A 24,378-nucleotide genomic window follows, 5' to 3' on the forward strand; every position below is an offset into this window, starting at 1 on the left:
CCCTTGCTTCAAATTCTTTAGTAGTTCTCTATCATCTGCTGAACAAACAATTGAGTATTTAAAATCCTTCCCATTTCAGCTCCAACTTAGCCAAGAATTTCATAGTTCTCAGAAGTAGTGTGCATCATCATTCAAGTGTGGCCTCAGAAAATCTGAATCCAAGCCTCTAAATTAACTTGCTATGTGAGATGAACAAGTCATATCACTTTTAGGAGTTTTAGTTTCCACATCTCTAAAATGGGGCTAATAATGGATGTATCACAGTTCTAATCACTGGCAATTATCTTGCAAACTACAAAATTTTATAAAAAACTAAGTAATCAAGAAAGTGCTTGATTACATTCTAAGTTCCTAGAGGACATGGGATATGTTATTTTTAATCTTTGGGGCTTTTTATTGTACTTTAATACTAAATTCAATTTAATTTTGTTACTTTTAATCGTGTAATTTTTCAAATTTTCGAAGTGTGCCACTAACTTATTTTGTAACCTTGAGCAAGTTATTTCATATTCGGGAGCTTAAACTCCTTCACCAACCCTATTAAATGAGAGGGTTGAACTAAATGAAAAGGCCTAAGTTCTCTTCCATTGCTAAAATTCTATGTTCAAAGATTCCTTCAAGTTCTCACATTCTATGTTCTAACATTCTTTGTTACTAAGGTCTCTTCAAGCTACAACATGGTTGATTCTATGATCTTTAAAGAAAGGAACTGGGAGACCAATCTTACTCTAGCAGATTTTCCTTGTATCTCTACATGAATGGCCCAATGGATCTTTGTAGGACACTGACCTCAGACCCCTTTGTTGTGGGTTTTTTATCCCACTACTGTAAGGCAGTGAATTTTTTTTGTTCTTTCCTGCCAGATGTTGTCACAATTGCCTTTGGAAGCTTCTCTTTTATCATAAAATGTATAATCTAAAATGGGCCCTGGGAACACTCAGCCCTCTCCTCCAAACCCCATTTTAAAGAGGAGGAAATTGAGACCCAATATCTCGAATGCCAATGTCTTTTAGTAGCTTCAAAACTAAGATGTATGATGTCAAGTCCAAGGCTCTTTTCACTATACTGCCCTGAATGATGCCCTACTTTCCAATGTGATCCGTCCCTTACTTCAAAGTTGACACAGAGACTCTTATCTCAAAAGCAGCAAGGAGTTTACTGTTTGTTGTAGACAGCAGCTTTGCTAGGAATACAATTACAGGATATGCCTTTCCAAGACCCTCTGTGGTCAAACACTACTCTACCTTTCTCATCTTATCTCATGTCACACATACCCCAGTCATCTTGGAGTCTACCATTCCCTAAATTGCTCTGAACTTTCTTTCCCCCACTCTTTTATTCCTCATGCCTGAAATCATCTCTTATTCTTTCTTCATCTTGTGATTTCTCACCCATCCTGTTAAATTCAACTCAGATTCATTATTGCTCCAGAAAACCTTTTCTGATATTCCTTTCTATGCCCCACAAAACAGTATAATGGCCATCCCTGTCTCAGTTACATATACTTGATTTGGATCTCCCTAATACATTTTTCAAGAAATATTGTGTCATTTTGTGACATATTTGTTTATTAGACTCTAAGCTCTTTGGGAATACATTACCTAACATTCTGATTTTTTCTAATGTGCCTCATTGTGCTCTCTACACAGTTATTTAATAAATATTTGCTGAATTGAACCAGATGTAATGGAATTGAACTGATCACATGGTTTTAAACTTAAAGCCAGAAGTACTGAAGGAAAATGGGTTGCTCAGTGTCACACTAACAGTAAGTAGCAGAGCTAAGATTTGATTCCAAATCATCTCACTCCAAATTCAACATTCTTACCACTATTAAAAAAAAAGTAAAAAAGAAAAGGAGAGGGTATGAAACAAAGACACTGAAAAGTTTCACCCTTTTTTATGAAGCTAGATAGGAGAAATCTTTGTTAGTGAAATATTCACACCCAGGATTTGGCCAGACTTTCTATTATTTGCATCTGCCACCTTAAAGAATATGACCAAACTCCTTCTACCAGTATTCCTCATTGTGATACTTGTTTCACTTTAAAACACCTCCAGAACATGGTTTCTTAATCTGAGTTCCAGGACCTTTTGGGTCACACACATAAAAAAAAAATTCTTATATATTACAAGATTCAAAATGTGCCATTCTCCTCATGTATTATAATATTAAGCATGCAAATACACCTCTTGGGTGCCATGTTGTCCTGATTTTCTTTTTCTTTTGGACACCTTTCAATAAGGGACTACAAGTCATACAAATAGTAAGGGACAAAATTGGTAACTGGTTTGTTCCTTTTAATTGACTACCACATCTCTATCCCCACTAGATGGAACCTTGTCTTCCCCTACTCTTGAATAGCTAGTCAATAAAAATTTACTCTCAATTCATGAATACTAGAGTATAAATTACTGGTAACTATTTTTAAGTTATTCCCTTTGCCATAGGTATTTGATTTGAAACAGAAATCCAAGCCTTCAATTAAGGACATGATTCTCTGGAAATAGAATTTCAGGTATAATAACAAGCAAAAGAAATACCTAAAGGGACAAGTAGACTTCTTACTCTCTTAAAGGCATACTTTGTAGGAAGTCATCTACTTTTCCTATGGGAAACAATCATAGTGATGAAAGGGAGAAGAATGATCAGAAGATGGCCAGGTAATTAAAAGAGTTGAGGACAATCAATAAGCACTATAAATAGGAACAGATGAAATCATAGAATCTCAGAGCTAGAACCCTCCCCAGAGGTCATCCAAACCAAACTACCAATAAAATTATGACTCTCTTCTGTGGTATTTCCCAACAATTGAGCTATAAAATGAGAAGAATGAACCAGATGCTCTTTAAAGTCCTTTCTAGCTCTGTGATCCTAGAATTATAAACCCAAATAAATGACCAACTTCTGTCCCAGACAAAAGCTCAAAAGGGCATAGGGATTTGTAATGATTAATAATAATAATAATAAATGGTATTGTAACCACGGGCATCTTCTTTCTCCTTTCTTACTCACTTGCTACTAATGGCTCCTAGAGAAAGTTCCACACAGACTGGGTTCACTCCAGATTTATTGTATCTATTCTGATCTGAATCCCCATTGATCTTTTTAGTCTTTAATAGATACCTATTGCCTCTAGGATAAAATACAAACTATTCAACCTGACATCTTAAATATTCTTGATATTCTTTCTTTTCAAATCAACTACATTTCTTTCTGTATCCCTCCCCTCTTCTTCTTTCAGAAAAGTACTCCTGATAATGAAGAATTAAAAGCAGAGAGAGGAATCAGCAAAGATAATGTATTTTTTAAGTATGATTTTATGTTTAGTGTTCCACTCCTACCTTTGTAAAGAATCAGGGGAAGTACCCCATATTTTTTACTATGAAGTCTATCTTGATTATAATTTCATAGTACTTGCTTTTGATATAAGAAGATGTAAAAATTACAAAGCACTTTACACACATTATATTGTGTCTTCCTCATAATCAACCACCTTCTAAGGAAGGTGCTATAATATAATAATGCATTAATTTAGGATTTAAATAGTTTCTTGTAGAAGTTGTATCTCTCATTTGTTTATAAGGTGGTAAGAGGTAGCTAGCTGGAAATGAACAATGAACAACTCTGTTTCTCCTCAAAGGAGAATAGACTGCTCTGAGTATGAAGAACAGAAAGTACAAAGCCAGGAACTGAGAGTCCAGGATTAGAAGAAGAAAAAGCATAGCTTTTCAAGTGAGAATTTTGTTTTAAAAAAAAATTGGAACTAGATAGGAAGAGATATGTCACAAAGTCCTACAAAAAGAACAATATAGATTTTTATGGAAGTGGCCAAAAATTAAGAAAGAACATTAACTCTTTTGAAGTTTGAGAAAAAAATGCCCAAATAAAAAGAAAACAATAATAATTATAAGTATTATCTTCCCTAACTGAACTCTGCTTTCGTAAAGTACAAAAAAGAGTTCAGGAAAACATTTTCTAGATGTAAGAATTGTCAATAAATATTTCTTGAATACGTACTATAAATAAATACTAGTGAGGCAGCTGGTGGTTTAGTGGTTAAAACATTGAGCCTAAAGTCTTTCTGACCCGACTTCATATAGCCTTAGACAACTTGTTAGCTGTGTGATCCTGGGCATTTAATCTCTGTATGACTCAATTTCCCCAACTGTTAAAATGGGGATCATAAAAGCTCTTATCTCATAGGATTGTTGTACAGAGGAAAAGTGATAGCGTTTGTAAAGAGTGCTTAGCTATCCTGAAAATTCTCATACCCTCTGCAGTCCCTCCCACAGCAGCAAACTTTAGCTCTCCCCTCTGCTCTGAAATAGAAGTATGTATATAGGTAGTTTTATATATATGTGTGTGTGTGTGTGTGTGTTTAATGGTAGCCATCCTTATGACAGGGATAGAGAGAGGAGGGGAAAAATTATATAATAACTTTAATTTATATTCAAAAGGAAAAGCAAGCTGTACATGATAGAATTATATTTTGATTGTGATCCTCTTTTGTTCATTATGAAAATGCTTATTTTATTTCTTAAGTTTAGAATTTTTTAAGTGCTTAGCATAGTGCCTGGCACATGGCAAACATTCTATAAATGTTTAATTCCCTAATGGGCACATAATGAATGTACCAAAATATGAAACATTACTTCTCTCAAGGAGATTATCATCCATCTAAATTTGTTGAGTGTTGGATTATTTGGAAAATGGGAAGAGATAAAGAAAGGGGAAACAAACCTATGATTTCATCAGTCAAAAAAACCCACATTAGAAAAGAAGCACCTTCTACCAATGCAGATTGGCAAGCCATATATCATTTGTGGTCTTAGGGAGTTGCATAGAGTATTCCGAGGTTAGAGTATATATGCATGTATGTCAACAGTTGAATCTAGGTCTGCTGACTCCAAAACTGAATCTCTATCTACTCAGCCAAGTTGATTCCATAATAATCTAGTAGCAAAAAGAAAACAGTATTGGTAACAATTTAAAGATTAGTCATTGCTTGCACTCTATTGGCACAGCTTATAGTCAATCAACCAACAAGGATTTATTTTACTTTTACTGAACACTAGTTAAATGCTGAGATAGAGACAAAAAAAAAAAAAAAACAGTTCCTACTTCTAAAGAGTTTACAATCTAACAAGAAAATATTATGTAAGTACCTAGGTATAAATTAGACAAATGCAAATCAGAAACAAGATAACCTTAGATGGGAAGATACTTCTTTCAGAATAATTCTAATGGGTAGAGAAGAGGAGAAAGCAGAGAACAAGCATAGGGTAAAGCCACTGAAAAGACATCAAGAAGAGAGATGGAGAGTTGTATGTGGGGAATAGCAAGTAGGCTGGTATAACTGGACCATAGAATATATAAAAGAAAACTGGAGTAAGCCAGATTGTATTAACAACAATTATTGTCAACAACAATCCTCCTCTTCCTTTTTTTTTCCCTCTCCTCCTCTTCCTTTTTTTTTTTCCCTCTCTTCCTCCTCTTCCTTCTATTCCTCTTCTTCTTCTTCATCATTGTCACCACAGCTTTTATGTAGCACTTTCAGGAGAAAAGAGTAATAACTTCTCTCAAAGCCTTCCTTTACAAGGACTCAGAAGTTTCTGGGTAACTCATCATTTTACATCTGCTTGATTTAGACCCCATACCTTCCCCAGGATCACCTGAAATTTCATCATCATGAAGATTGACTCAACTTTCGACATTCCCCACCTTTTTAAGTTCCCCCAGGTTTGCCTCTCCCATATTACTGGAGAAATAAAAGGCAGAGCAGTAACTTTCCCCAAAGCCTTCCTTTATAGAGGCCCTAGAACTTTCCAATAACTTTTCATTTTCCATCACACTCTTTGTTTGTTTTCAGCTCCACAACTAACAGGTCCTCTGGATTGAGTACTTCCTTGTGGTTCTTTTCCCACTTTTCATCTTTCTTTTGTATACTGTCTTCCCTTATTAAACTGTTAGCTCCTTGAGGACTGAAACTATCCAATTTTTTTTTCTCATTTGTATCCACCAGTATTTAGCATCGTGCTTGGCATATAACAAACATTTAGCAAATGTTTATTGCATTTAATTAAATTGACATGGTTTACATTGTGTTTTTCAAATATTACCTTATTTGAACATTATAACCTTGGTAATTATGTGTTATTGTTGTATTCATTTTATAGCTGAGGAAACTTTGATAGAGGTTAAGTTATTTGCACAGAATCAATCTGATAAACATTTATTAAGCAATTACTCTGTGTCAGGCACTGTGCTAACTAGAGATACAAATACAAAGAAAAACAAAGTCAATCCTTGCCCTCAAGGAGCTTGCAATCTAATGGAAGAAGACAGTGAACAAAAGTAAAACTGAAAGAAGAAGAATAAGGCATGATGTAGAGAAAATTCCAAAGAAATCCAAAAGTGGTGGCAAATGGGAAAATAGCTAATAAGAATGAGATTGGATTTAAACTTGGGACTTCCTGACTCCAGGTCTAGTACATAGCATAACAAGTAAAGAAAAAAAAAATTCAGGTATGGGCTGGACAATGGACTGTGTTTTAACCAAGATTAATTTGTTAAGTTAAATGATGATTAATAGAATTGTGGCCCATGATTTCATGGGAGTATTTAAGAATACTGGGGGAGCGAGGTGATACAGTGGATATAGTGTATTTAGTGCCAGGAAGATTCATTTTCCTAAATTCAAATCTAGCCTTAGTCTTTTATTAGCAGTATAAATCTGGTCACTTAACCCTCAGATTTCTCATCTATAAAATGAGCTGGAGAAGAAAATGGCAAACTACTCCAATATCTTTACCAAGAAAATCCCAAATGGAGTCATGAAGGATCAGACACAACTCAGTCTAGTCTTTGGTTACCATAATTAACTGTAATGAAAAGAGGAGTGTATGTGGAGAGCTGGCATTTTATTTGATTAAGGAAGTTTGGAAAGGATGAAAGCATATCTGGAAACCGTTTGGGAGGTTTGGAGTTCCCCCACTAAGTCAAAGTCTGGATAATTCTTCTTGAGTGATATTGTAAAGGATTTTTATTTGTGTGTGTGTGTGTGTGTGTGTGTGTGTGTGTGTGTGTGTGTATAGACAGACTAATCAGAAGATGGTGTCTCTTTCTACTCTAAGATTCTATGATTCTCAGTCTCAAAGAAATAGAGATGTGGAGATCATAGTAGTTAATAGAGAATAACATATTGCTGGAGGACTCATTTGATGATTATAAGGGAAAGAGTGAGAGAAAAAAATAAGTCTGAGACTACTTGGTAAAATGAAAAAATGTCTGAATTGGTGTGCTCTAGGTAAGTGTGGAACTAGAAAATCCAAACTGTACATTGAGCCTTGATCTGAGAAAAAAAGATGTCCAGAAGTAAAGCAGGAGCCTGAGTTCTGGTTTCTCTGATTCGTATGTATTGTCTATATCATCAAGGAGAGGTAGTAGTGATGGCATTGCAAAATCTCAAAGAGCATATATAAATCTGAACCCCTCTACATTGTTTCAAAAGAGAGTAAAAAAAGATTCCCCAGGAAAATGAGAGATGAGTAACCTATGGCATAGGTCTGTGCCTTGAGCCACAAGAGCATAACATTTAAATAACTCTTTAGTCTGCAAATCACTTGCCTTGCATTATTTCATTTGACCTTCAATAACACGGTGAAATAGTGTAGCCATAATTATACCCATTTTACAAATGAGCAAACTGAAACACAACTACTGAACTGAAAAACTGAAACATGACTACTGGAAATCGCATTGCTACAAAGTAGAACAACATGGTCTCAGACTCAGCTTTTTTTATTTTAAATTCAGTGGTCTGATAAATTAATGGAAATATTCTATGTTCCAGGAAAAGGAAAGTGATATTCTCTCATTGCCCTGTTCTGGAATTTTCAGACTGACAGCCATACTTAGAAACTTCACCAAATTACTTCCTTTTACTTGTTTGTTACCAAACTGTTCCATGCATGGTCATTTGTTGCAAGTCTTGTCTATGTCTTCCTATATATCCCCCAAAAGTGGTACCAAAATATCTGGAGCTTTTTTCTCAGTCTCTTGATATTCTTCCAATATAACTTCCAATAATGGGAAATTCCCAACCCTTGAAGTAGTTCTGGTTGTTAGTGAATCCTTTTCCACTTCACCCACTCTCTCCCACGGGGACCTTAATATAGAACATCTTTCTACTAGATATGGAAGTTCTGAGCAGGCAATCCTTTCTATAAGGATGATAAATGACAGTGCGATGTAATACAATTGAGGGGGTCAGGGAAAGAGAGCATGTGGGGCCAGCTGAAACAACATCACAAAATGATAACATCCATATAGTGTAAGTCATAAAATCATTCCATTGTTTCCTCTGAAATTATTCAGTTCCGTTCAGTCCTTTTCAGTAATATTTTGTTATTTATTTATTCATTGTGTAAATACCTACTAAATTAAAAAGGATTGTACTAGGTACCCAGAATATAAAGAATTTAATTAAAATTTTTACCCTCAATGAGCATACCACTCACTACAGGAGACATGTGGAAGCAGTAAAGTAGAAGGGGAGTTAGAAGATCTAAGTTCAAATATTGTCTTTGGTGTTTACTATCTATATGACTTTGAATAAGACATTTAATCTCATTGGGCTTTCCTGATTTATAAAATGATTTGGGAGGATTAGATGGTCTCTATTATCCATTCCAACTTTAAGTCTAAGATCCTATAGCCCTAAGTAGGATTAACTAGTCTAACTACTCTAGAAAAATGTTAATAATAAAAGACCAGCTACCTGGACCAGAGCAGACTTCTTAGAGAAGCTGTTACCTGTCTCAAGCCCTGAAGGAAAATAAGCACTCTAAAAGATGGAAATGACATGAATTTATATAATAGATATGGGGGCAGCTTGCACAAATTCATAGAGGAAGACAAGCACAGGACAGGAAGACACAACAATCAGCAATCCTGCCTGATGAGAAGGTTGAGTGCGTTTTGTTGTTCAGAAGTATCTGACTTTTTGTGACCCCATATGGGGTTTTCTTGGCAAAGATACTAGAGTAGTTTGCCATTTTCTTTTCCAATAGATTAAAGTAAACAAAGTTTAAATAACTTGCCCAAGATCATACAGCTAGTAAATGTCTATGGCCATTTAGAACTCAGAATTCCTACTTTCTTCATTCTTTCTTATATACTATTTATGGCTCTGAGAAAAAGTAACATAACTTTATGAACTGAGTTTACTACAAATTATATCTATTCTGACCTGAATCCCCACTGATATATAGTGAACTTTTTTGTCTATCCCTTGTGTCATTTAGCTATTCTAGAGTGCATGCAAGGTTATAAATGTGAAGTCAAAAAGATTGATTGAAATAATAGGAGATCTTATATACTAGTTAAATACTAGAATAAGAAGTTTGTAATGACATGTAATAAATGAAGATTTTTCAACCAAAAAAAAATATGTGATCAGTGAGGTTTATTTTTTTAAAAAAGATTAATCTGGTAAATTTCAAAAACTATAAGTCACAGATATGTTTTTAATGAGAAATAATATTTCCATAATGGAAGTATTCTTCAACATTAAATTCATCATTCTAAAACAAATAAATAGGATTGTTTATATGTATGTATGCATGCATAGGTGTGCAGATATATGTAAATTATATTTTTAAAAGGAATATGGAAGAAAACAGGATGCTTTTTTATTATTTCATTAAAAATGTTGAACATTTTTATAATGCAAATTACAAAGAAATGCATACTTTGGAATATTGTCAAATTTATGAACAATTCCTCCAAAAATAATTTAATACCATTAACAACCATATGAAAGGATATCCCAACCCTCCAATAACATTTTAAAATGCATACATAAGCAAGCCTAAGGTTATTCCTCACACCCAGCAAAAAAATGAGTAAAGAGGGGAATAGTTAATGTTGGAATGACTTCAAGGGGTCTATAAAACTCCCAAGTGAGGCCTGACCTAGATTAAAATATAATTGGGATTATATTTGACAAAATAAATAGAAATACAACATAGATAATGTTAATTTGTGGTTTTCCAAGTCAATATAGTGCCTGCAGAAATCCATTTTATTTGAGTTTGCTACCACTGGTGTAAAGTAACTAAAATGTCTCTCTCTTTGAACCATAGATTCCTTCTGTAAGGCACATACATACCCCAAGGGGATAAAGAGCAAAAAGAAAGGTTCCATTTGTACCAAATATAGCAGTCCTTCTTTGTGGAAGCAAAGAACTAGAAACAAAGTAGATGACTGTCAATTGGAGGATGTCTAAATAAATTGTGTTATGTAAATGCAATTAAGTATCTGTCAGTGCTATAAGAAATGATGAACATGACCACTACAGAAAAGTATAAGGACACTTATATGAACTGCTGCAAAATAAAGTAAACAAGACTAAGAAAATAATATATACAATGAGTACCACACTGTAAATGGAAAGAATGTTAACAATATAATAGTTAAAATGAATGCTGCAAAACTATGGTAACCCTGGTTGGCACCAAAGAGATAGAAAAAAAATATCTCCTGTTTTGATGTAAAGGGAGAAAATTAAGGGTATTTAACTTTACAGTACATAACATGAAACTTTTTCAATTTGTTGGTTACTTTTACTGATTTTTCCTTCTTTTCTATTCTTTATTACAAGGGATACTTTTTTGAAGAAAAAGAGAGAAAAATACATAAGCAAATGTAAAAGTGTATTTAAAAATATTGTCTAATTATTTGCTGTAGAATTATTTCTAGGCAAGTATTATTGAATATCAGTCCATTTTTGTAATGTTCTCTTCTCTAAAATATAATCATTCCCTGGGAATAGGTTTCTTGGGGAGCTTCTGGAAGCAGCCTTCATTTCAGTTCCAAGTAATAATCACCTCAAATGCAGCCAGCTATTAAAATCCAGATCCTTTATTATCTCTTTTCAAATAGCCCAGTTAGCTTTCTTAGAGGCCTATCTCTCTCTTTGGTTCCAAGAGCTCTTGCCGCTAGTCCTTTGCCTCTGCCAGCTTCAGCCTCTCACTCCCAATGTCTCCAGCCAGCACAAAGGTTGAAGTTGGAATGAATCTGACTCTGCCTCTGAGAGTGGGATTGTGGGCTTCTGTCTTCCCTTGTTCTGCCTGACTTGTGAATCTCCTGAAGTCAATCCTAGTTGAGGCTCCTAACTTATATACGATCTCCAAAGGTGTGAACTCTAATGTGTGAACCAATGTGTGAACTCTCTTCAAGGTGTGAACTCCAATGTGTGAACTCTCCTAAAGGTGTGAATTCTAAAGGTGTGAACTAAGTACATAAGCATTGTCTCTGTCAATTCCAGTGACTTAGCACCTTGTTTCAAGTTCTGACTCATAAGATATTTTATGCTATTTTATATCAGTTTCTGAAATTTCTTTTCTTTCTATACTTGCTGTAAGTCTTTGAAGTTTGGGATTTCTTCATTCTTTCATTTTGCCAACCTCATTCCAATCTAGTTTCTGTACCTGTATCTCCAAGGATATACATAGTAAATATGTATATATGATGAGGGGAGCTATAAGACTCTTTCTCTTTTTCTCTCTCTGACTTTGGGAATGAGCCATGAGGTAAAATACTTGAGAAGCTCCTTGAAGGAGAAATTCTCCTTAAACTCTGCCTCTGTGAGAGGCCCGCCCCCGGGGAATCAAGATAAAGTGGTTTATCTTAGTGGGACTAGTTGAAGTAATCTCATTTAACTGGAGATCTAGATTTCTATTGATCCCTATTGTTGGCTCAAAACCACTCCCAGTAAGTGGTCTCAGCTACCAGTGACAATGGGGCAATGACAGCATTGAGAGAATCTCATTCAGTTAAAACTTCTGTCTCATATTTCCTTATAAAAATGCAATTTTAAACTCAGTCCTTGAAGAGGATCTAACGTGCCATGCCATGCATAGCAGCAACCCTCTGCCTGCTGAAATGATATTCTCTTTCAGCATTATCTTCTCTTTATCTTTCTTACCTATTTCCTTAACAAAACTTTATACCTCTATGTTGAGATTTCTCTGCCAGAAATTCTCTATCTCTCTGCCAGGACTCCTCCACTAAAAACTTTACCTTGCCACCAAGGAATTCCGTTTTTCTATTCATGCATAGCAAAGGCTGACTTTCCTATGCCAATAATAAACTTCTTTTTAACAGTCTAGCTTTTGGGGTTCATAAATTCCTTTACAAAGGACTTCTGTGCCACCAGAAGGGGATTCCCACAATTCCCTACCATCCTAGGGGGATTTAGGAGAGCCAAACCTCTTCATTTGGTTTTCTGAACCCCGAGCCTGCCACTAACATCATCATTTAACTCCTTGACCACCAGGAACTCTAACCTCATTATATATACACAGTAATCACTTCATAAATAGATTTGTGTTCATTCATTAATTCCACTTAAAATTATTCTTCCTTTTTGTTATATTCTCAGGCTTGCCATTCCTTCCTGTTCTTCCAGTAGATCATCCTTTTTCTCCTTTCACTTAACCAATAGATGACTAATTCAATCATATATTGAATCTCATATGTTCTTTGCCTATTATATCATTCATGCCTGGACAAAAACCTAGCTTTAAGTAAACATGCCACTTACTTCATTCTTTCTTATATGCTACTAATGGCTCTGAGAAAAAGTAACATAACTTTATGAACTGAGTTTACTACAAATTATATCTATTCTGACCTGAATCCCCACTGATATATAGTAAACTTTTTTGTCTTCAACAGCTCTCTATTCCCTTTATGATAAAATGCAAGTTCAACCTGACATATAAAGCCCTCCACAATATGAGATCCACCTACCTATCTGGTATTACTTTATGTATTCCCCATCATTCCTCAAAGTTTTACACTGTCTCTTCACTCAAAATGGCTTGTTAACTATTCCTTAGACATTGCATGTCCCATTCTCATGCTTTTGCACAAATGGATCCTTGTACTTATCTGATGCTTTTGCAAAATTGGATCCTTGTATCTGTCAGAGAATTATACCTTTCCAATCTCTTTCTCTTAGAGTCTCTAGATTTTTTCAAAGTATGTCTCACATGCCACCTTTTATGTGAAACCTTCCTACTCCTGCCTACCCACATCCCAGCTATCAGAATTTTTAACATCTCAAAATTATTTTTCCGTATATTTTATATACATCATTTGGCTCCAGTAAAATAAGTGCAACTTGAGGTTAGGGACTTTTTCAAATTTGTTTTTGTGTCTCTACTTCGACTACATTTTTGCACATAGTAAAAATTTAATAAACATTTGTTGAATAGATTGAATATACCTGAAATGAATTGAGTCATAAAATGTTAGAGCTAAAATGGATTTTACAGACCATCTAGTCCAGTGCCTTCATTTTATTAATGAGGGGAAAAAATAAAGGTCTGATCATCTCCTGAAACACACTGCCTTTTGTCTGAACTGAACCAAAGAAATCGTAGATTCTTGATGAACTCTAGTGGGTAGAGTATCCCATAGCCATGCAGACTAATTTTGCAACTAGTTCTTGCAAACTTGATTTTTTACATCCTTTTACCCTAAATTTCCTAAATCCATTTTTTTTAAGGCCCAAAGTTTTACTCTCTCTGTCCTTTGTGGCTTTACCAAGAATTATTCTGAATAGGAGCCAATGTTTCTTGTTTAGTCATTTTTCAGTCATATCCAACTCTTTGTGACCCCATTTGTTTTCTTGGCAAAGGCACAGAAAGGGGGACTTACCAGTAATGAGGGGAATTGCTTGTCATTACTCTCAAAGATACTCTCTTTATTTGACAACTAATCAATTTCCCTGGCAGCTTAGAATGACAAAAGATTTCTCTTAATCTAAATGAGCTCTTCCATTGAATTATTCTAACCTACCAATAGCATTTGAGATCCTCAGGTGAGAGAATGTTTAATTTTTTTGTCTTCCTATACCTAGTGATTAGCATAATGCCATACAGATACTAAGGCTTAATAGGTGCTTATTAGATTAGCTTGCATTAAAAATGTTATCACTTAAAGTTTTATTTAAATGCCAATTCAATCATAAAGCTTTCATTGATTCCTAGAGTCAGAGATTATCCTCTGAAGTTTACCTTCATGTAGCATTTGCTTTTTGTACCTCTCTAAAGTTCTTATCAGGCACTGTAACTCCAATTAGAACAGGTGTCTAAACTTTCTAATACTATGAATAAATGGAGGTAACAGAAGTATGATTAACAACCTCAAGGAAGAGAAATCAGTGGTGAAGACAACTAAAGATCATCTATATCATGCAAAGAATGGTAGAGTTGGGAAAGACGTCTGGGATCATCTAATCCAACCTTTTTTTAAAGACAAAGATATGGAGGTGTTAAGAGAGTGTGAATTATCTGGTCACAAATGATTTAATTAGTAGTTAATGGATGGAGCACTGGATCTAGAGTCAGAAAGACCTGTTCAAATGTCATCTAACACAGTAGTCGTAAGTCCTTGGGCAAGAAGACATGAGAAAATTTAGGGGAGAAAAAACATTGAATTATGCTGTGTGTCTCACGTCTGTCATAGTGCTCAGGACACATTGCACTCTTTCATCCTCACAGAAATGTCAGCCTGAGAATCGAGGCCAAGCACCTGCTCAAAATCTGCCTCTGAAGCCCTGTCTTCTCTGTTTCTGTTTGCTTTGAATGCCCTCCCAAAAGGGGATAATTAAGTGTTCTGGTTTGCACGTCTTCCCGTTGTGCCAGGTTTCCGGAAAAAGTATGGTCTGACATGTGGTAATGAATAGTCAACAAAGGTTTTGTTTTGTTTTTTTTAATTGACTTAATTGTGCCAGTAGAACAACCTTTTAGAAGTAAAATTTGCTCTGATTAGTGACTTCACCCTTAGGAGTCAGCCTGAGTTCAGAAATGTTTCCTACTGACTGATCTCCGTTGTTCCACTTGCATTACTTTTTATAACTTGCATATACTTTGTTTTTAGTCCTTTATACACAGGATCTGGGGCAGCTAGGTGCTACAGTGAATAGAGCCTTACTCTTGGAATCAGAAAGACTCACCTTCACGAGTTCAAATGCAGCCTCAGACACTTACTAGCTGTGTGATCTTGGGCAAGTCCCTTAATCCTGTTTGCTTCAATATCCTCATCTATAAAATGAGCTGTGAAAAGTAAATGGAAAACCATTCTAGTCTCTTTGTCAAGAAAACTCATACAAGTCACAGAGAATTGAACATAACTGAAAGGACTGAATGATAATGCATATTCTATTTTCCCCACATTTGTCTACAATCGAATATAGACTCCTTAAGAGTTAGGGTTGTTTCACATTTCCTTTGTATTACCAACACCTGGCACAGTGACATTAGTGACCAGTGTCTGGTACATAGTAGGCACTTCATGAATGCCTATAGAATAGATTTTGATGGAATTCATACTATCCAGAATGTAGACCTGCCCTTGTACTTGTCCTGTTTGCATTTCATCTGTTTATTTCTAAGTATTTGTCAGTCAATAAACATTTATTAAGTATCTATTATGTAACATGCACTGATTATGTCTTTTTCAAGGTCTGTTGGGTTCTGACAAGGGCATCAATCCTTCTAATCTCATGTCCCTGAATTATATACAAAGGTTCTTTATTTCGAATGTCACAGAATGTGACATTAAGTGTTAATATGTTAACGGATGGTCTAATCAAGAAGTCAAAAATAACATACCTATAAATTGAAAGATTGATAATGTACTTTTCTTATGCGAGCACTGACTTGGTGGGAGGTCACAGTCACCCTTTTCTAACTTCTTTTAATATGATCTCATCCACTATGAATTGAGTGGGATGGTTTTAGATCAACAGCTATTTCCCATGTCTGAAGTGCAACTCCCTTTTTCTCCCTTTCTTGTTTGCCTGATGAATTTGTAGCCCATCCTTTAAATCTAAATCTGATCTTATTCCCAAATGCAAAAGGCCCTTCACTCTCAAGCCTCTTGATATGCAACTCTCTAGTATATTTCTCATATAATTTTGTGTCTTCCAGATATGAGGTATTGTCCCTTTAAGTTGCTACCTTTCCATATGGAGAAATTTAGTGCTAAAAGGAGAATAAAACATATTTTTTGAGTAAAGAAAAAAATAAATCAACTGGGAAATGACATAAAGTATTTCTTTTTAATGGATAAATAGTCTGATTCACAAAAAGAATATGAAAAGAACAGCTTAATTTTTATATGATTTTAAATGGTTACATAAGTAAATGTAGTTGTCAGTTGGAATTTGAGTAATTTAGGAAAGAAAGTGAACTATGACATAAATATAAAAGTTTGAGTTGCTTTATAAATGATGTAGAGTGATGTCTTATTGGTACATAAACATTTTAAAGGTTTAAAGGGCAAAAAGCCTTTATTTATTAAAAATGACACTTAAAGAAATTCAAAAAACTCAAACAAAAAAATGAAAAATCATATAACTACCTGGAATGGGACAAATGAATAATTAAGAACTACAAGTTTCATATGGGAATGTCAGTGATTTGTTACCTGACAAGTGAAAGGTAAGCTAAAGTATGACTGATTTAAGCCACTGAAATAGGCTAGAAAATTGAGAAGAATAAAACTAAGACTAGATTGGTCAAGAACAGCAGTATAGACAGGGACAGCATGGGGTCAAAAAATAAATTTAGCAGGTAGCTAGGTGGTGCAGTCAACAGAGCACCAGCCCTGAAGTCAGAAGGAACTGAGTTCAAATCTGGCCTCAGACACTTAACCTTAACATTTTCTAGCTGTGTGAGCCTGGGCAAGTCACTTAATCCCAATTACCTCAGCAAAAAAAATAAATAAATAAATAAACTTAACTTGAAATGTTTGAAGAAATCCTTAGCTAAAGCAATCAGCTAACAGAAAACCATTGCTGATTCCAGAGTTAACTAAATACTGGAATTACAGTATTGCTCTTTACTCCCCTCTAAAGTTTATGATAGATGAGGCTTCTCCCGAGATCCTGCTGTTCCTTTCTGGTTCTAATAGGAAAAGCAGAAAAGGAAAAGTAATTTTGCAACTGCTTTGGTATATAACAGATGCTGAGATTTAACTAAAAAATATACAATTCTGATGAGTAAAAGTGCTTCTTGGTGATTGATACTATTTATTAGTTGTTGTTCAGTCATTTCCATTGTGTTTGAATCTTTTTGACTCCATTTGGAGTTTTCTTCAAAAAAGATACTGGAGTGGTTTGTCATTTCCTTCTCCAGCTCATTTTTCAGATGAGAAAACTGAGGGAAACATTGCTCAGATAGTATCTGAGGTCATTTTGAACTTTGGTCTTCCTGACTCCAGGCCAAGTATTCTATTCATTCAACTACCTATCTGTTATAGTCTCTTCTCTAAGAATAATATCAGTCCAAAGAAATTTGCCTAACAATCCACCTAGAAAAACCAAGTGAATGAAGAATAAATATTGTGAAGAAAAAGAAATGTAATCTGATGACCAGCCCTTAGAATTAGTTTTAGAGTATAACTACTTTGCACCAATATTAGAAAGGAACAATGAATGGGCACAGAGTTGAGTAAGAGGAGAATATACTTGGTTTAATTTGATAATTTTCATGTTTCTTTCAATGGTCCTGAGTTGATCCCTCACTCCAAAACTCATTTTAACATCAATGTAATCTTAATAAAGTTATATAGTCATGACACACCACAATTTTTTCTTTTTTAAATCAAATATCTTTTATTAGACAATAAACAGTAAATAAGTATAATTGGTATTCTCCACATCTTTTAGTCAATTTTCTGATGGTAAAGACATTTTTACCATAGTATGTACTATCCCTTCAGAACACCACAATTTTCAAAGATCCTAAAATTGCAGAGCAACAAAGATGAATGGTGGGTTGTTTACAGGAGTAGTATAAAAGATATCCAGAAGAAGTATGACTGGAAAATGATATTGGGATAGTTGCATTAAGGCAAGAGATAACAAATGGATTTCGCTAGTATATATGGCAACCACAAAATATTAAAAGATGCAGAGGAAGATCTACCTTCAGTGAAATTGGCAAATCCTCTTTGGATTTGCACAAGTGCAAAAAAAATCACACAGGATAAGATGGCAAAAGTGTATTACAATCTACCCCGGGAGTTGTTGTACCCAAATTAAGAAAAAAGGCAAACCATCCATTATATAAAAATCATCTATAGAGTTGCTTCAAAATGGGTCAAAGCTGGAACCTTCCTAGATAACTCTGATATATGTACATGAGAAAAACAGGGGGCAATTTCTCTTCTATTAAAAACTCATTAGTTAAATCTGATATTTTAAGTGTTCATAATCATAATTAGGCAATAATACTTGTGTGCCAAATCCCTATGAGCCAAAGGTTTGTTATTTATTTTAGTTGGATCAATAATTTAATTGGTACAAAGAACTCACAATAAGTCAAAACTTTCACTTGTTTTGCAATTTGTCATTTCAGAAGACTACCTGAGACACTGAGCAGATAAGTAACTTTCCAAGCATCATACAGCCACGACATAGGAAAAAAGGAGGACTTCAACCCAGTCATTCCTGCCTCAAGGATCAACTCTTTATTATGTCATGGTGAAAAGACAAAGATATTATTAATAATATTATTCTTGCTATTGTTTCTGGGAAGCTGTGATGTGGTAAATAGAGTGTTGTATGTGGAAATAGAGACTAATACATATTAATTGGCATATCACTTAATCTTCATAGCCTCAATTTATAGCAAAATGACTAATAATAATATTTATTTCACATGGTTGTGAGAATCAAACAAGATGATATTCAAAATGCTTTGCAAACCCTTAAATGCTATCTACTAGTCTGCTTATGAGGAAACACAGTGGTCACTTAGTGCTCAGCTTCCCAAACTATTGTTTGCAACCCCATATGGCATCTCATAACTGAATGTGGGGTTGCAAAATTATGACTCATTATCTGCAAATGTTTGATTTGTATATCTCTTTTGTATTCCTATATACGTGGGATCACATAAAGATTTCTCAGGTGAAAAGGAGTCACAAGTGGAAAAAAATTAACAAACCCTGACCTAATATATAGAAAACTGGCCTCAAACATAAGAATAAGCTCAAATTCTGCTTCAACGAGGCGATCCTGGACAAGTCACTTTACTTCTTAGCTGTCAGTATAGATAACTCTCTGAGACTATAAGTAATAAAAAAAAAAAAAAGTACAAAACTGTATTGGAAGAAGGGTTTTCTCAGCCAGAAATTCCTTATACTAATGAACAGACAAGTCCAAGGCTAATTAACATCATCATCACTATCACCATCATCAGTATTATCTTCAACATAGTTTTCATTGTCATTGTGATCCTTAGGGTTCATTTATTTCAGTTAGGTCCAAACCTTTGTGACCCTATTTGGTGTTTTCTTGGCAAAGACACTGGAATGATTTGTCATTTCCTTATCTAATGGATCCATTTTGTGAGTCAATCAGAGATTAAGTGATTTTCCCAGAGTTACATAGCTAGGAAGCATCTGAGGCTGAATTTGAGTTCAGGTCAGGAAGACCTGATCCAGTACTATAACCACTGAGCTATCAGCTGCCTCTAGTTATCCTTCAAGATATCTTGATTATCCTTCAAGAATCCATTATTTCTTTAATTCAGGTGGTCCAGTGTATCTCCCAACCCCTCTATTCTTTAGAAGATAATATTCCAGAATCTCTTTGACAAAAAACCCTGTAGTTAACCTGGTATTGAGCCTCTCCCTGCTTAGTTAGGTGAGTCCTCGGACAACAGAAAAATATTTTGTTGCCAGCCTTTTCCTCTAAGCCTGTGCAGCTTGCTATGACATGCCAAAGCTTTTGACCTGTTGGCATTGCTTTCAAGAATCCCGGGTCACCTCTGTGCCACGATGAAATACTGGACATTAGTGAGGGATGATTACCATGGCGGCCACTATTACTAATTATGTAAACAGACTAATGTGACTCCTCTGAAAACAGTCAGCCATGTCGATGAAAAACAATGGGAATTATTGGAATGTTTTACAGTGCCGCATTTCATACCTAAAGTACAGCAGTTAAAGGTTTGAGGGAAGAGATGTGATGTTTTCACAGGACTTTTTTTAACATGCTCCTTGCCCTGGAAAATGTTGCGTGTAATAACATCTCCATCTACTGGAACTCTGTGATATTGCTCCTAAGTTTTTTGGTTTTTTGTTTTTTTGTTTTTTTAACAATTACTTAACTACTTTTAGCTGTTTGCTATCTTGGGCCCGTAATAAACATTTATTAAACTCCTAACATGTGCCAGGCACAGTATTAAGCACTGAGAACGCAAAGAGAGGTAAAAGATAATGTATAATACACAGTTTCCATATTTGAACCATCTTCCACATCCCAGAGGCTTTTAACCCATTCATACCCAAGCAACCCAAAAGACCATTGTTATCCATCTGGCACATAGTAGGTGTTTGATAAATGCTAGTTGATTGACCACTATCTTAATGATGTTATTGAGGAATTACTAAGAAATTGACTTAAGTCCTGGGTAGAATGAAATCTAATGATTTAATACAGATGAAACATATCTGGAAAGGTCTATTCCCCAGCTTTGAAAGCAAGGTTACATTCCTGCACATCAGAGCAGGAAAATAATCAGCCCCAATGGAGATTCTACAAAAATTCTTAGTAAAACTCAGGCTAGCATCTCACAGTGTGATGCAGTGGAAAGAGTCCCAAACCAGAAGTCACATGGCCTGGGTCATCCCCTGCAAAGGGATGGGGAGGAAGAGCAGGGGAATGGGGGAGAAGAGGGGAGGAGCGCTTGATGATTATTTTGAAGGTCCCTTTTGTTACTAACATTCTGTGTTCTGAGGCCCTTTCTAGCTCTGCTATTCCATACTCCAAAATTCTATTAAGTGTTGTCTCTTATCCAGTGCTGGCAGTCTGTGTTCTAAAGTTCCTTCTAAATGGCATATTCCATGATTCTAAGCTTTACAACATGGATGATATATGAAATTTGACTTGATCAAGGAAAAGATTCTTTTATTACAACTTTTAGACACCTATTCTTGGATCTTCCATGCATTTCTATCTTTCCTTATTCTTTGCCACTATCAAAAAGTCCTAACAGAGCTCTCTTGACTCTGTGCTAAATGTGGCAAAAAGCAACATACAATGCCTTCATCATACAATAATTTGTTTGCTTTATTTCTATGTTTTGTCACTCCTCTGCTCAAGACCAGTCAATGATTTCCATTGATTAAAATCAAGTTCCCCAATCAATCAAAAGAAGTTATCTTGGCACTCAAGGCTCACCATAACTTGACTCCAACATGCCTTTCCAGACTTCTCACTTTGTGCACTTGTTTCTTTCTCTTTCTTTTCTTTTTTCTTTCTTTCTCTTCCTTGCTTTCTTCCTTTCTTTCTTATTTCTCCCCTTATTTCTTCCTTTCCTCCTTTTCTTTTTTTTGTCCTTTTTTCTCATTTGCTTGCACATTAGCTTGTATTATTCCTTTTTGCTTTCATTCTTTTTAATTTCTTGTTTGTTTCTTTCTTTTCTCCTTTTTTCTTTTTTTTTCTTGTGTTACTTCTTTCTTGCTTGTTTGCTTATTTTGCTTTTTTCTTTCTTTGCTGACAAAATGGAAGCTCTTGCCATACTATCAAGACATCTTCTAGACTGGAATGCAATTTTTCAACCTCATTCCTCATCACTCTATGTCAAAATACTCTCCTCTATAAAAAAAAAACCTCTACCCTCCCAATTGGAAGTGATCTTTCATCGCAACATCTCATAGCATTTTGCTTACACTTCTCCTATGCATGTATCATATGTCAATTTTATGTACAATGAGATGGGAAGCATCATGAAAATCAGGACAGAATTTTATTTCTCCTTCAATCTCTTCAGAACTGAGCAGAGAGCCTTACACATATTGGACATTTAATAAATTATTATGGCCTAAATAAATGTCTAAATCATTAAATTTAAGGAAAAAAAGCAAATGAAGTTGTTGTTACCAAATCCCTGAAGCTATCCCTGGCTTCCTCACCACCCCTAGGCCTAGTCTGGGACAAAATTAGGAAAAAAGTCAATTCTTTCAGTTCCCTCCCTGACTCCTCTTTCTCTCACAGCTCAGTTCTTATCTATCAGTCAATAGTATAAGCACTTATCAAGTATCTACTGTGTGACAGATATTGTGTTACCATCACATCCAAGGATCCTCAGGTTTCCATGATCCTCTTTTCTCTCTGATAAACGCACTTATATTGTGATGAATGTGATATGCTTCTCAGGAATATTTCTATTTTAAGAAAGTTATATAGAAAGAAAAGTGTTTAGCAACAAGGACTGAAATCCTTCTCATTAATTTCCATCATAGCATTCCTGTGAGACAGAAAGAATAAAAAGTATTAATATCACCATTTTACAAATGAGAAAACCAAGACTCAGGGACATAAAATGACTTTTTCAGTATAATATAGTTAATATCAGAGGAACTATCCAGAATCAGGTGTTACAACATTCAGACTAGTTAAATCTTTAAATAACCATATTCTCTACACATAACAAAACAACATTTTGACATTTAGATTTTGGTCCTAAAGGACACAAATAGGCCAAATTCTTCCCTTCTGAACATTAATAACCTTAGAATGTTCAGTGAGATGACCAGAATACCCTGAAGAAGAATCTGAGTTCCTGAACAGGAGCCATGGGTTCTGAATCCTAATTGTTGGTATGCTCGGAGCACTGAGACATCCCGGTGGCTCATCATACCATACCGTAGCCAAATCGATATGAACACAACAGCTGTCTGCTGTTAAGAGAAGAGACCACACAGCCAAGTAAGCAGCTGGACAAAGGAAAGAATAAGGAAGAGAGAAACATACAAGATTCCCTCAATTCAATTCAAACTTCATTTCTTAAGCATGAATTGTGTGCCAGATACTGTGTGTTAGAGGCTAAGAATCCAAAGACAGATATGAAACAGCACCTCTCCTGGGGGAGCTCACATTCTCCTTGGGGGCAATCACCAAATCTACATTACAGCTACATGGATCTTGAAATAGGTATCTATTAAATGGGAACCCATCCAATCCTGTACAATAAACTCCATATTAACCAGATTGCTCCGAGAATGGTGGTTTCTAGTTAACTGAAGATCAAAAGAAATTTTCATTCATTCAATAAACATTTACTGGTGATATTTTGCAAATGTCACCAGTTAGCATTTATCTAGCACTCTACCGATTATAAAGTGCTTTCCTTAAAATAGACTTGTTTTGCCTTTAGTTATAAGACTAAACCTGATTTTATTTAAATCTCATGGAAGCCCTGCCACTTAGATACCATGGGGTCTCCCTACTACAGGTACCTATTATTAAAAGTTTAAAAGTGTGCAAAGACTTTAGGGACACTCAAAAGATTTGAATGGAAAAGAAGAAACTGACAATGAGAGTTCAGTGATCTAAAAAACAAAATCACCCAGATAATTAGTGGCAGAATGTGACTGACACTTAGGCTTTCTAATTCCAGGATCAGGGTTCAGCAGCTACACAGAGACCCTAGTTTAGGTGCTTTGGATTTGATTAGTAGTGATATATACATTCATAAAGTCTTTGAGACAAAAATAAGTCTAACAAAAATGCTGAATGGAATAAGGACCAAGAGAAGCACTAGAAAAAGTCTACTGAGATTTTAGAGGAGATAGAATCAACACGGACTAAGAAAATAATAGTAGGCTTCGAGGAAAAGGTTACATACATTGGGCCTTTAGATTCAAAAGAATTAAACATAGATAAAGGGAGTTCCAGAACTAGGAAATATTGGCCAAATAGTACAAAGCAGGAAAATAAAATAAATGGGAATTGTAATTTGTTTCATGAAGAGAGTGTTTTATGTAAGGTATTTTTTAATAAGGACAAAATAGAAATAATAAAGCAAAGTCAGAGAAAAAAAGTTAACAGAGCACTGAAATCTTTTCCCGTTATAGCTTTAATGTGCCTAGAAATGCAAAATCCAACCTCTAAAGACTATCAATGGTCTCACCCTTAGATGAACCCAGGCTTACCTTGACTCAACTTTTATCATTAGCTTGTTATTAAGAGTGGTCTTAAGGTTAAGGGAAGTGCCACCTTTTAACATTACAAAGTATAATATGATATAGAAAGGTACACTTATGAGAATGACCCCCTAAGCTCCACTTTGATGTCTCCTTGTGGCATGGAGATGATCCTGGACTTTGTGAAGCTATGCCAGCAAAAACCAATCTTTGGCAGATCCAACCAAGCTGGAAAGACTTCAGGTATGGGACTAGTGACAGACAGTGGGTCTGTTGTCTGTGGACTGGCCTTGTTAAGTCCACAGAGATTCATCATCAAAGGAGTGGTCACTAAGTGATTAATGCTTTTGGCTATA

The sequence above is a fragment of the Antechinus flavipes genome, chromosome 1 (genome assembly GCF_016432865.1).
Source record: "Antechinus flavipes isolate AdamAnt ecotype Samford, QLD, Australia chromosome 1, AdamAnt_v2, whole genome shotgun sequence".
NCBI classification, from domain to species: Eukaryota; Metazoa; Chordata; class Mammalia; order Dasyuromorphia; family Dasyuridae; genus Antechinus; species Antechinus flavipes.